The sequence below is a fragment of the Crocodylus porosus genome, unplaced genomic scaffold (genome assembly GCF_001723895.1).
Source record: "Crocodylus porosus isolate Cpor-Errol unplaced genomic scaffold, CroPor_comp1, whole genome shotgun sequence".
Classification (NCBI taxonomy): Eukaryota; Metazoa; Chordata; order Crocodylia; family Crocodylidae; genus Crocodylus; species Crocodylus porosus.
In genome coordinates this window covers 20,705,472-20,719,478 of record NW_017728911.1, presented here as the reverse complement: position 1 = coordinate 20,719,478, position 14,007 = coordinate 20,705,472, and positions in this window count along the sequence as shown.

Genomic DNA, 14,007 nt, shown 5'->3' with positions numbered 1-14,007 from the left:
ATAAGGAAGAATTTCTTTACTGTCCGAGCCCCCGAGGTCTGGAACAGTCTGCCAGCGGAGGTGGTTCAAGCACCTACATTGAACACCTTCAAAAGTAAATTGGATGCTTATCTTGCTGGGATCCTATGACCCCAGCTGACTTCCTGCCCTTTGGCAGGAAGGGATCTCCCGAGGTCCCTTCCAGCCCTAATGTCTATGAAATCTATGAAAATGAGTCCTGTTCCATGGGAAACACAGAAGGCACCAGAGTGTGTACGCAGGATACCAGTTCTGTTCTTCCACACCACTGCGTGAAGAGGAAGAGTTAGTGGTGGTTGGGCCTTGCTTCTCAGTTGCACTCTTGGGATCAACAGGGAGATTATATAGACATGCACTAAAGGAATCCTAAGGATATCTTGATTGTCTGTTCAGGAGCAAAAAGAAAGATCCTGCTTTTACTCTCATTTCTGTGGATGTCAATAAAAATTAACTCCACTGAATTCAGCAGTTATCAGAGTTGAGTAACTGGACTCCTTTGATACATGAGGTAGTACTTTTCAAATGATGGTGGTTCTTCTCTCAAGACACGGCCTGGCAGAAGCTTTTAAAGGGACATAGCTGGGACCTCAGTATGGACAGACAGAAACAGAGAGAGATTTTCTGACAGTGCAGAATTAGCAAGTGAAATCCAGACCCCACTGAAGTCGGCAGGAATGTTGCTACATAAACTTGAATGGAGCCAAGGTTTCACCAATGCTTCCATACAGAACAATTTAACTTTACTGCCTACCTACCAAGTTTAGTCTTTCTTTTAACACCCTCCAATTTCCTCTCTCTATGGGCTGAGGTAAATCTCTTAAACCACCCTACAAGCCTTGTAACCAGACACCTGAAGCAGCAGTAGCCACCATCCCAAATATGGTCACCACATCTAGCTACTGTTTTAGCCAGGTTTAGTTTTCTGTTACATCAGTCACTTTTAAACAGTGGTCACTGGAGTCCTGGATTTCTGCAATAGGTCATCAGCGGTTCCGCAAAGAGACTAGGAGCAATGGCAGAGCGGGGTGGACAGATGTGCACTGCCATTGCTGGGCCGGGCAGCCTGACTGAACCAGTCTGGCCAGGATAGGGGCTGGGGATCCACAGCAGAAGTGACACGAAAGGGTTCTGTGACTTCAGGAAATTTGAAGAGAAACAGCTGAAAGACAAGAGAAGCTGATCCAGAAGGAAGCTAGGAAGCACCAGGTATGGGGAGTGTGGCTTATTTTTCTCCCAAGTCAAAGATTGGGCATCAAAGAAAAAACTCTCCAAAGTTCCTGCAGTTAGTGATCAGGCCCAGTAGCACGGCCTAGCTCTCAGGCTAATTTCACCCTGGTGATTCTAATTGCAGCGTTTTTAAGTCCGCTGCATTGGAGTGACTTCTGATCTACACTGCTACAAGCTTAGAGTGAGGTTCCTCCTTTTAAAATAAGTCCTGTATACAAGTCAGGTTGCTATGTTATGGTCATTTTTAGAGCCCTGTAACATTTTAAGGGAGCAAAAGTGCCCCCCTTGTGCAATTTGAGAAGTAAGTTTTCATCATTTTTATATTTTACAATCAACTTTTGTGAAAAGGAGTGACCTGCCTCATTTTTACTGGTATAAAAAAGAACTCTGTTAATTTGCTGAATGCCTACTCAGGCTCTAAAGAATTTTTACTATTCAACTAGAGGGCATTGTAGTGAACAACAAGTCCAGTTATTCTGGTTGTATTATACAAAGTTCCGAGAATTCTTTGGCATGAAAGAACTAAAATAAATTCTCTGTGGCATATGGTAACAATATTTGATTTCAAGACATATCCCACACAAGTCAGTCTTGACTAAATGTGGTTTCATTAAAAAACAAGAATTTTCACATTGTTTAACCTCTTCAGTGCTGACCTTATGACCAATACAAGGGAGTTCTTGTCTCTGTATAATCACAAATAATCTATAGTACACTTCATATTAATGTGTAAATACACAGCATGGACAAGAACAATAATAAAATTAAATTAAATGCTAATGTCAGCTATGTCACCAAAAGGTTTCATGCCCTGTTTAGGAGAATTACTGTCAGATTCATTAAAAGGAAAAGGACATCTGTGACAGTGACTTTTCACTTAAGTAAACCTCAGTGAGCTTTTATTTAATTTCCTCTAGATGACAGTAATGGGGATGTAGCAGAGTGGTATTCATGGATTCTGCCACAACTTGAAACCTTCTTATTTTCAGCATCTTGTTTAAGAAAATATATTGGCAGACAAATCCTTCAATCCACCTGAGGACACAAGGTCAGTGAGATAACGAGGTGTTGGTGACCAAGGCACTAGGTCCAGGTGCCCACTTAGAGGAGGTGCAAGAATGGAAGCTGCCACAAGTGTCAGCCCAGGTGCTGCACTCAGCTCAGCCCCTGCCACCTAGGCCACAGACCCTAATTCTTATGTCTCAGTACAGTATAACTCATCCAGGAATGATAGGCAGAAGGAAAAATGTGGTGTTGGACTATATATAAAAGAAATGTATACCTGTTTAGAGTTGAAGTATGAAGTGGAAAGCCTCTGGGTACAAGTCAAAAGGGAAAGCAGCAGAGGGGATTGTCCAGGTGGGCATCTGCTACAGGCCACTGAACCAGGGAGAGGTAGACAACCTCTTCTCTAAACAACTGATGGAAGATTCAAAATCACAGGGCCTGGCTTTCATTGGGGATTTTAATTATTAGGATATCTGTTGGGAGGGAAACACATCAGTGCACAAACAGTCCAGTTAATTCTTGTGCGTGTTGAGGATAATTTTTTGATCTACACGGTATGAGAGCCAACTAGGAGAGAAGCTCTTCTGAACTCGCTGCTCACAAACAGGAAAGAACTGACTGAGAATGTGGACGTAGAAGGTACTTGGGTGACAGTGACCATGAAGTGAGAGAGTTCAAGGTCCTAAGGGGAAGGAGGAAGGAGAGCTGCAGATAAGGGCACTGGACTTCAGAAAAGTAGGCAACAAACACAGTTAACTAGTGGGCAGGATCTGGGAAGCAAGTCTGAGGGAAAAAGAAGTCCAGGAAAGCTATGCTTTAAGTAGGCCCTTTTAAGGGCACAGACGCAGACTATCCTGGTGATGTGATAAAAGAATGGCAAGTGTAGCAGAAGGCCAGCCTAGCTGTACAATAATCTCTTCAATGTGCTGAAGCTCAAAAAGGAATCCTATAAAAAAGTGTGAACTTGTTCATAGTACTAGGGAAGGATACAAGAGTATTGCACTGGCGTGCAGGAAAAAATTAGGAAGGTCAAGGCACAATTTGAGATGCCACTGGCAAGCAATATAAAAGATAGGGTGACCATATGGAACAATGTGAAATCTGGAACACTGCACCCCTCCCCCGCCATCTTGGAATCCTCTAATCCCAGGTCAATCATATGTAGTTCAGTGCCTTAAATACCTGATTTTTCCCTGTTCTTTGAGATGTAGCACATCAAATGAAAATCCATTTGATTCTCTGAGGGAAAACTGAAAGGCAAAAGGTTTCTGTGTCAAGTGGATTTAAGTGGAACTGAATCAAAGGAAGTCTGAAAAGGTCAATGCTGGTATAACATGTATGGGTAGGGGGTTCCAACAGAGAACAAAATTTCACCAGTTTAGCTTTCATTGATGGATCCATCTTCACAATTTGAAGCTGGGAAATAATTCCATCATTCAGTGTGCTTGAATGTTAAGATAACCATTGTGTCCAACAATTAAGATGATGATACTTCTCAGAATTTTTCTTTCAAATAAATATATTTATACCAATTAAATATTTGAGGCTGTTATAGGATATATAAAGTCACTACTAAAAACCAGTAAGTGTTAATGTACAATGACACCTGAAGTATCATAATTTATCTCTAAACTCAAAATAGAAAACAATCATACACCTATATGACTGCTCTCCATATTATACAGTCAGAAAATGCTGATAGAAGAAACTGGCAGTTGGCAAAGTCCAATATGAAATATCAAAACTGCACTCAAAGTCTTTTTTTTTTTTTTTTTACTTTTAGTAATTACCAAAACCAAAGTAGCATTGAACACAATGAACACAATGAACCATATATCATGACATATAGCAGAGTCAGTTTATACAGAAGTTTGTTTTAATTCCAGTCACTATCAGATATTGTAAATCTCTGTTACTTTTTTATATGTGGAATGATATTGGTGTCAGCCTATTAATTAGGATCATGAGAACTTGTGTAGCAGGTGCAAAAAATTACAGAAAACAATGATAAGGATTGTCTAGGGACAGATATTACCTATAAACCAGTTTAAGTGATCAGAAACTGGTTTAAACCTGTAACAGACCAGATGTTCAGAGCACATAAACCAGTCTGAAAATAGCTGACACCTTTGAGATACTTGGTTGAATGTAGTATCAGAATTAATTGATTTGGCTCAAACTGGTTTATATAATGTCTGTCCCAGACCCCTTGCTGGTTTAAGATAAACCAGACACCCCCAGCATCCCTGCATGCTCTCTAGGCTGTGTGGGGTGCTCTGCTCCACATCAGGGCTGGCCCCTCCCCTTTGCATCTGCCTGGCTTCTCTGTGCTAAACAGGGATTATTCTCCTCCCCCTCCCCCTCTCTACCTTAGCAGACACCTCCAGATTAGCTAGCAGACCAGATGCTGCCTACAGTCCATGCTGTGGGAGAGACAAAGGCAGATGGGGTTTTTGGAGCTAATCAACAGGTAGCTTAATGTCCTTCCTTGGAAACTGTTGAGAAGAGCTGTTTCCTCCCCCTCACCACTCTCTGCTAAGCACAAATCCCTCCTCTGCCTTTGCTGTGGTGTCCATGTATTAGCCAGCAGGCCACATGCTGGGTCTGTGCTAAATCAACAGATAGCTGGTAACTCTCTCTGTTTTCTTAATTGGTCAATAAACACTGAGATAAGGGTGATAAACACTGTTATCAGCTCCCCCACCCAGCTTGCTTGCTTGTCAGCTTGCTGCAGACAGTATGCAGAAGCAGGGAAAAGCTCTGTATCATCAACACTGCACACACACCCTCACCTCAGAGTGCTAGCCCAGGGCTGCAGGCTGGCAACACCCCCACACCTTGAGCAGCCAGCAGGGAAAAGGCTGGGACTGCAGTCAGGGTGGGAGCTCACACCCCTCCCTAATCAGACCTCTGCTGGGACCTGGCCATGCCCCCCTCAGCTCAGTAGTGTGCAAGGGAAGGGAGGGCTGCTCTAGCACCCCCTGGAATCCAGCCTGAGCCACTGCAGGCATGTGCCTGAATTTCCTAAGTCCAGAGGGATTGTCTGTATGGCTGGAAATCAGTTCAGCCTAGCCAGGTTAGACTAACCTGCAAAGATTAAATCAATTCAGGTTTAGGCTGAATTGAATGTCTGTCCCTAGCCATAGTTAAGGAGGTTTAAATAGGACTAGATTTACAAGTTAGAAAAGGGGGGCAGGTGGGAAGAAAAGCTGAAATTGTCCTTTACATGCCTAGGTCTTCCCAATTTGATGGCAACATGGTATTCCTACAACAGTCAGCTGGGCCTGAATGTAAGTAACTCAGAAAAGTTTATTAGTGACAAAATACAGCATGCTTTCAGTTTGTTAAATCAAAAAGTTCACAACTAATTTTTCAGAGAAAGTTAAGAATTCATGCAATGGTTTTAGCTAATATGTTCATTATTCCAGGAAGTAATAAAGCAGAGTAACTGGCAGCAGCTGGACTTGGATGTCTAAACTGAAGATGGGGAAGTTCTGCTGATCATTCTCTTTCTGCTGGTATTTCAGGCAATCAAGCTACCACAGACAGAATGAATACATTAATAATTTTAACTAGCTAATATGAAGCCTAAAATAACTGTGTGGTTGTTATACTATCAATTGCTTTGTGGAGAACACAGGCTATGGAGAGAAGGATAAAATATCAGTTTAATTAGCATTTTAGTTCCTTGTTGTTTAAGCTTTGTATCATCTTCTATGATGTCATAACCTTGCTGGAAGAGTCTGTCCCATGAATTCTGCCCTTATTCTTCCTAAACAGTCTGAAGTTTCTTTTTTTAGAAAGGCTTCTTGAAGAGAATGTTTCACATTCACTACAATTCAAGGCCCTCTCTAAAACTTTTGTTTTTCCTTTCTTCCTGCCATAGTTAAAAATATTCCATCACTAGAACCATTGTACATAAATCTTAAATACCTTTGATCCAAATGAGATCACAGTAGTTCAATTATAAAACATTCTTTCCTATGAGCTGGGTTTTCTTATGAAGAACACTAACTTATTTTAGGATTTTTAAAATCAGTTAAAGCAAGGCAGTGGATTCAGATAAAGAATGAAAACATTTTTCCTATTAAAAAAGTTTTAGACGTTATTAAATACAGCTCCAGAACCAGATCCTAACGTCTTTACTCAGGTCTGGGTCCATGCTTTGATTCAGTGCCCAGAGCATAAAGTGCTTCATAGATTTTGCTGGCAAACAAATCTTGCCTGAAACTTCCACAAGCCTTGTATTTTTAGAATTAAGTCTAAAATCCAGTATCACAATTACAATATGAAGAACATGCTTCCACCTGCTATTCAGAAGCACGTTTATTGCAGTAATAATACTTTGCACTAATATGCTCACTCCCTTCCAAAGATCTCCAAATGCTTCATGAAGAGGAAGCAATTGTCAGCTCTTAGTAGATGGAATACATGAAGAAAAATTTTAGACTGTATTTTCAAAACTAGGCTATAACTTTGAATGGCACCATTTTAAAGCAGCCAGTTATAGCTATTTTTGGTCCCATTCTCCCCATACCAGAACAAACTTTCCCCTCATATTTCAAGCTGAGATTAACATTCAGGGGTGTTGACCATGAGAAGAGTCCATCCAAGAGCATCTGATTTTTGGTTTACTGTAACACATCTATGAGGAAAGAAGGGTAAACTATTCGCTGGATAGACAACTGATTAAGGATTTGCTGTGTGAAATACTCTAGTATATACCTCAGAAGAGTCTTACACTGGAAATAAATGTTCCCATATGAGCAGCCACATGAACTACATCTTGTCATGCAGGTTAGATATTAAAAAGAGTTATTCGATATCCTATTATCATTGTAGCCTTACTCCATGCAATATACTTTCCAGTACTTTGTCCATAGTTGTAAATATCTAGAAGTAATGCAGTTTATATTCCTTTATTTTTATGGCGCAGATTATTCTTCTGCTTAATGCACCCTCATGTCATCCCATTACTCCTAGCTGTACTACTTAACATTCTAAGAAATCATTTTCTTTCATGGGATATAAGATAGTAAAGTTGATTTATTTTCTTTTTACTTCTCTAGTTGTGGTTCTAACTGTAATTAACATTTTTCATTTCTACCACTGAATATTAGGAGCAATTACATCGGAGCTGTAGATGTAAAAATTACAAAAAATCTCCTTTCAGATGCAATAGCCTCTGATCCACTACAAAAAATCCTAAACTTCATCATCTCTAAGCAACTGATCTCTTAGCAACAGGAAGCACCTGCATAAAAAGATGCCACACAGAGAATGATAACCAGAAAACCTATTCTGATCTCAAAAAGCAGCACATCATTAACAAAGGTAGCTCTCTTCAAGAGTAGAGACAAGTAACAAAAGGACACAGGTAATTTCTTTAACATTCCTATGGTAGTTAAAACAGTGGAGTTAAAAACAATTACAAAAGAAACAGTATTTTTAAGTTGTTTTGATCTTAGTTTATTCTATTTAACTTTATGAATTATATATTATCACTATCTAATGATCAAAATAACTCTTTACTTGCTTTCTAACTTGCAGCATGCCTGTTCAGAAATATCTTCTTGCAGGTCAAAACCGAAAAAGTGTATTTTTTTTGTAACTATATATTTTGTGGTGTTTCAATTTTAAGACCCGGAAAAATGATTGCCGTGTAAAAGAGTTCACTTCATTCAACTTTTCAAACTAGTTAGACTGTATCAAAAATATTAAATTCCAACTTCTTGCATTTTGCTGATGCAAACCTCACTGGTAAGATTAATGGTCTCTGACTAAATAAGCTTTAGTTTGACTATGTTTGGTAAAGCAATTTATTCCATAAATAGAAATAGGCTATAACTGATATCGTCAACTACACACTGGATGCTCAAAAGTAATTCAGACATTGCCTGGAGTTGGCCAAACTTCTGTTTCCACAAAAAAATTCCGTAGCAAGGAAAAATAAGCTCAAAGAATTACGAAGGATGAGCTTAAAAGCATAGTTGTTTCAGGTGTTATGTTTGAAACATAACTGTGCAGTCTAAACTACTCTTGCTATTTCTCTTTCCAAATTAAGTTGTTTCTTACTTCTCTGGATTTTATTAACAATGGGATAGATGCAGTAGTTTTGACCTGCTAACCAAGGCTTAAAGAAAACCAGAAAAAGTCACTATCTGAAAAATACCTGTATAACGGCTCCTTGTGTGTCTACAGGTCTCCTATTTATTAGCAATAGTCTTCAACTTCTGTTGGCATTCCTGTGGCAGATACAACCACAGAAGCAGAGCTATTTTATAGTTTTCTTCATACACTACAAACTGGTTTGTGCATTCAGGTACAATTGCAGAACTGTAACTGCTAGAGTAATGTAAAGGCAAGAAGGACACAATTTGAGTTGCTTTTGGCAGATTGTCAACAAAACATTTTGAGAAAGAGCTACTGGTCATTCATCTATCACTCATTTTTGTGTTGCTTTTGAGGGTATCATTGCAGTAAAAAGGTAAGATTAACACAATTTACATAAGACTCAAGCAAGGGATAAAAAAGTCACTAAAGCAGAGAAGGTGTCTGTGCAGAAAAACTTGGTCATTGTTAATGTCTCTGATTCTCTTTCTGATACATTGCGTGAATTGATATACTCTCATTTTGCGTTAGTGGGTGTTTTGGATGAAAAGTTTCTGTGGAAAATCATCTGTCTTCTATTGTGGACGCTACTTTTCACAAATACCACTTTGGTTTCTAAGCAACAATATGACCTTTTGGGGGAAAAAAGATAAAATTGGCAGATATTTTTCCAAGTCACACATCAGAGTGTAATTAAACTCTCAGAAAAGGATATGGGACAAATTCTAATTTCAGAACATTCTTCTTTTTGAAGGGAATCATAATTCAAGTAATTGCAGCTCATTCAAGAAATGAAGAACCCATTGTACAGTCACTTGGCAGCATTTAGTATACCTGGCCTTACATTTTTTGACTGCTACTTACATTACACGAAAATACCATAGTGACTGGCAAGAAGATGCAATTCTGGACTTTGTGCTAAACGTCTAGTTTTCCACAGCCAACTTGTATCACTGTGTGCCCAACTTGAGACACTGATGGATACTGATTTTCAGAAAGAAGTGAGAAATCAGCCTGTGAATATAAAACCACTCAAAATTCAAGGCACACAGAACCATTGGCCATTTCTGAAGGTCTTGGCCTAAGCCCCAACCCTTCATTGGCCCATAAGTAACTATAATGAACAGTTAACATACTATGGGCAGCATCATGCTTTGCAATCCCTCTCAACCCGAGTTGTAATATTTTAATTTCTAGTGTTCCTGTTCAAGTCCTGCTCTGTCGTTGACATCCTGTGTGACAGTCAAGATGACATGTAACTTTAGTGAGTCATTTCCAGCTGTAGGGGGATAACAACACCTTCCTCTCCCACAGAGATGTTGTATATTAAAGATTTCAGGGCATGCTTATACTATAGAAAATCCAGAAAAGTACTTCAGACTAGCAATTCCTTAGGTCATGATTCAAGACATACGGAGGAAGGAAGGAGCATCATTAAGATTTAGGATGCTATTTTTAGAAGATGATAATCTGTTGTGATCAAATATATATATACTGGTGGCATACACTTAATGGATCCTACTCTCCTTAGCCCTTTTATTGCTCTAAAATCTAGTTTGCTGACTTCCAGACCATTCTGCAATATCCAACCTCTCAAGACTTCACTAGAGAAGTAGGGAGGCTACTGCAAGATTTGGGTTTGCAAAGGGGAGGATTTTATTTTGCTACAAATTAGGTATTTCTTCTGTGTAGACTGACTCAGGATTATGTCTGAAATGCAATGACTATAGTGGTGCCTGGACATTCAAACAGGTGCTATTTAGCAATCTAAATAATGCAGAGTTGCAGCATAGTTATACTCAAGGTGGAAAGGACCCATAACCATAGCCTTTAATGTGCTGTATATGCCCCTTGAAACTGTCTCTAAAGACCAGGATGAGATATAGTGTTGAATTTCATTCTAAGGCTGTAAGTAAAGTTTATATAATTTCCCCATACACTCATTAGTTACAGTATACCGGAGTTCTGCTATTTCAAATATGCATGCAAGACAAATGGGTACTGGAGACAGAGTTTTGTAATTTTTTATGTGGTTATCTTCTGTACATACAACTGTCACCTTCATTCTACGGACAAAGAATAACCACGACCATTACCTTGGTGTGCAATGTCATCCCCTTTCTTTCTGTTCCAGATTCCCATCAACATCAATACTGCAAAGATAGAAGAAAAGGCTGAGGTAACATATAAGTTTAAATGCTGATCAGGAGATTACTCAACGCTTGCAAGGCTAGAAGTGGTTATTGCTTCCTGGTCCAAAAGGCCTGTATTTGGAGCCTTGTTGAGATCAAAACTAGGTCCATTTTAGAACAATTTTCGAAGGACTGACAAAAAATAGCTCATCGAGTTAAGACAAATTCATAAAGTTTAAAGGTACTTTCAAGCTGAGGTTTAAAACTTGTACAGGTCCATGGCCATCTTGTTTCCTGCAGTCAATCTGGTACAAACAGCATTATGTTGCATACAGAGATTTGGAAAGGGAGAAGCTTCAAAGTATGGTTGAGGACAACTTTAGAGTTTGCAAAATGGCTGAGAGAATGCAGAAAGGGTAAGGCATTCTCTACTGGTATTGCAAAAAAGAGAGTTTGCTTTGTATCTACAGTTGAAATAATTACAGTCCTGTGGTATGTAATATGTATTTCCCATTGTTCCTTATCCTTTCTTCTTGTTTAATGATTTTGCTGCAACTTGAATTGGAAGGTATATTTATGCTTGCTAGTAACTGCTTTCATAACCAAATTCCTTTTTTTCCCTACATTAGAAAGTGCATGTATTAAAGGAAAAGGTTTTGGACAGCCTATTAATATAATATTTTGAGTCCATATGATTTATTTTAACCAAGTATTTCTAAGTATTCATACAAATAAATTTTTAAGACTTTTGATTCGTCCTTTCCCCCCACCGGCTGGTTGTTTATACCAATATTTCTATAGTATATAGGCAATGTATTCATAATAAATTTAGTAAGGCTATGAAACTGAGCCATAATGTCTTATTTTCATTTCTCTAGATATTATTTGAACTAGATTTTTCTACTATTTATGATGCTTTGTCTGATGTGTATTTGTAAGGACTCGACTTGTGGCTTTTGATAGTGAAATATGTACTACATTTCTGAGTTCTATTTGTTACCGATCAGCCTAAACACATAAGCAGCAACACATAAACAGTACAACATATAAAAATGGTGAACACTAGTAAAGTGAACATAACACTGCTTCAGGGGGAGAAAGGGGCAAAGGGAAGGTATTTCTGAGTTCCCAATCCACTGCTCAGAACTTGACTGAGTTATACAAAAAGATCCGCATTCAAGAACCATGAGCTCCAAAGGTGGCAGAGGCAGTCCCCTGGAAGCATCCAGCCACCCCTCCTTGACACTGAAAGGTATGGATTATTTATTCTAATGCCTCAGAAAATCTCTGCTAAGATCAATCATGAAGGGAGAGGCAAAAGATACCAATTACAACTAACGTCTGCAATCTCCTACAGCTCCAAATTAGCACCGAGGGTTTATTTCAGAGCCATAGTGTAACGCATTCACTCCATAAATGGCTGCTGCATTACAAGTCATCTGATGTAACCAAACATTTCAGTAATCAAGTGGATGATGACAAAAGCGTAAGTGTAAAGTTGCAAATTCTTCAAATAAAGGCCACAATCACTTCGCTAAGGAAAACTAGAAAATGGATTACTAGCTATTGCTGTAAACTGAACATCTAAAAATAGTCAAAGATCCAATAAGACTCCTCCATTGCAAATCTGCCACAAAAGAAAGGTGTATTCTCATCCCTATGTAATAGCACAGAAAATACTTAGATTTAACTTTGTTTCCCCAGTCTTACCAGATCAACCAGCCAATATTCAACCAAACACCAGCTTAAAAGGCAATTAAATCAAAGGAACATCAGCACATATAACAATACTACAAACCCAGCTGCCTCTCCTTCTCCAGCATCAGCTTTTGGTAGATGCTTTAGTCAGAGCCCAGGGCACAGAATGACATAAGTCACCCAGTACTACTCTCCAGGTCCTCCCAAAGGATTAGTCTGTTTGCGGGTACAGTTATATCTGTGCTTTTATCAATGCTGACAAACATGTCTATCAAGTGTGAAACAATGCCTTGCTGAGAGGCATGGCACCACCAAGCTCCCCAATCAGAAAAGTGCTGCTGCGTTAGTGCAGTACCACACATGACCTGATAAAATGAGAAAAGCTTGTAGGCACACCTTCAAGGCAACACTACAGAGCTACAGCACATGCCTTTATGGGAGGTAGGGCATGGCGAGTCTCACCAGGGCACTCTTCCATACTGTTTAGACCTTCCTATGGTGGTGTAGTTAACGTCTGCACAGACATCCTGTGCACCTGTGATCAAGATACTACTCTACCCTGTGAATAAGCTGCAAAATGGGAATAGTCATCCATTTTTTCATCTATTTGGATTATGATTTCCTCAAGCAAGGATGTCTCCTGACACACTGCCATGCAGCATCAACCACAGCAGAACCCTGATCCCACCTAGAGACACTAAGAGCTACTGTAAACACAAGAGGCATGTAGTCTGGAAAAATTTCACTGCAGGCTGCTGACAGAGCTAGAAAGGGTCAGTGCAGACACTTTCTGATTGCCAGAAGGCTGTGGTTGAGCAGCCAAACTAGTGCAATCTTACTATCATACACAGGGATGTGTCCAGGTTCACAAGAAAGAAGAAAACAAAGAACTTCAGATAACATAGGAGCTGTCCCTTGGGCAGTGTAATCTTTTCTCATTCTGTAATCCTCTTCCCTCAGTGTGAAGTAACCTTCTCCTGCCAATGCTGACATATCCTCTATCTCCTCTTCCCCCCAACCACAAGATATCCAATTCTTCCCTCTTCCCTTAATTACAAGTATCAGTGAAAAATATTCTCCAGTGTGCATTGGAATGCTCCTATCTCCATTTCCTACAGAAGGCAACTATGTCTTAGTTCCTCATTAACTTTCCAGATACCATATCCAATTTTCCCCCTACCTGCCCTCCCAACCAAGGCACCATACCTTCCAAATCATTACATTGCTGGAATAATTATAGATGAAATCATTAGGTATTGGTAAAAGTCAAATGTGTGTGACTGAACACAATTTAATTTGCTGTTGACTCTAGAAATCACTGGGAAAGGACTAAATGTAGGTACAGTATGTTATTTATGGTAAAAGGGGCAGATAAGGTTCCCTTTCTAATATGGACTTCCTTTTTATTTTTATTTTTTTGTAAAAGACATTACAGACAACTGCAGGCAGAGCAAAATAATACAAACAAGTAACTGCCTTCCAGAAAATGCTGACATATCCACTTGTGGTAAGGCAGAAAGCCATTTCAAGCATTCACTGAGCACAAAGGGCACTTGGGTATGGAGTCAATTTAGGAACTGAAAAGAAATAAGGAACATGTAGTTGAAAACAAAGATTCTCAGGAAGGGACATTAATGTGGCTATCAGATGCACAGTACATCCTGACAGAAGTCTTTCAGTGCCACTCCCTCACATCTTGAAAGAATTACAGCATTAGAGAAAGCTACTTAGTGTTCTAGGAGAATTCCTTTGGCCATAAGAAATATACGTACACAACTAGATGCTTGCAGAAAAGCTATACGGTTTAATTCTA